The sequence below is a fragment of the Bos javanicus genome, chromosome 3, assembly GCF_032452875.1.
Source record: "Bos javanicus breed banteng chromosome 3, ARS-OSU_banteng_1.0, whole genome shotgun sequence".
Lineage (NCBI taxonomy): Eukaryota > Metazoa > Chordata > Mammalia > Artiodactyla > Bovidae > Bos > Bos javanicus.
Genome location: NC_083870.1, coordinates 10,229,110 through 10,230,064, shown reverse-complemented (window position 1 = coordinate 10,230,064; position 955 = coordinate 10,229,110). Strand labels below are relative to the sequence as shown.

The 955-nt window shown below is 36.1% G+C and overlaps 1 non-coding gene across 1 annotated transcript; it reads left to right on the top strand.

Annotated features, from left to right (window-relative positions):
* The first annotated feature begins 294 nt into the window (after positions 1–294).
* Positions 295–367, top strand: TRNAG-UCC (transfer RNA glycine (anticodon UCC)). The gene has a single exon. It is a non-coding gene; the product is annotated as a tRNA-Gly (tRNA).
* The last annotated feature ends 588 nt before the right edge of the window (positions 368–955 follow it).

Genomic DNA, 955 nt, shown 5'->3' with positions numbered 1-955 from the left:
GAAACAACTATACTATCAAATATCTTAGAGATAAAAGTTTATCTTGGGGGATAGTGGAGAGTAGCTGGTGGAAAGAGTAGTTGGAGAATCTGGTTTCCCAAAATATTAAATCACAAGTGACAAGGAGGCCTGTAACAAAAAATATGACCCATAATAGATACCCAGCAAGTATTTTTAAGTGAATTAATATGATTAACTTATCAAATTGTCAAGGGAAATATCCATGATGAATCAGAATATGCTGAGTGGCAGTCAGAGGAAGAAGGAGAATTAGAAATATAGATTTGGGGAAATTCCCTGGCAGTCCAGTGGTTAGGACTCTGTATTTCCACTGCAGAGGGCCTGGGTTCAATCCCTGGTCAAGGAACTAGGATCCCATAAGCCACATAGTGTGAAAAAAGAAAAGAAAAAAGAAATGTAGATTTCATAGTCACAACAAAAAGTAACATTTATTTAATGCATTTAGTCTAACAAGATTATTCTAGAAACTGTATTCCAATTTAAAAATGAACTTAAATAAAGATTGTTCTAAATGATTAACAAAAATAAACTCATTTAATCCTAATGAATATTCTTGTTCTCAGGTTGCAGATGAGGAAGCTGAAGCAGAGAGAGAATAAGGATTCACTCACCATCACATAGCAGAGTCAGGATTTGAATCTTGACAGTCTCTACAGTTTAAAAACCTAGCTACCATGCAATGCTGTGTTTCCTGTTCTTGCAACAGAGAAATTATAAATGACTAAGATCAGCTGATGACTTCTTTATAGTGAGAAAGGGAAGAAAAATTGTCAGGACCCCATGCAGATCCAAGGCTGTAAGGAGAGAACAGGGCTAGAATGTGAGAAAGCAGTATGGTGATATAGTGGAAGGGTAGAGGCCAGAAGAGCCTGTCAATCAGAGTCTATGGAAGAAAACAGAGTCTACTGTACATATGTAAAACAAGGAAATTAAT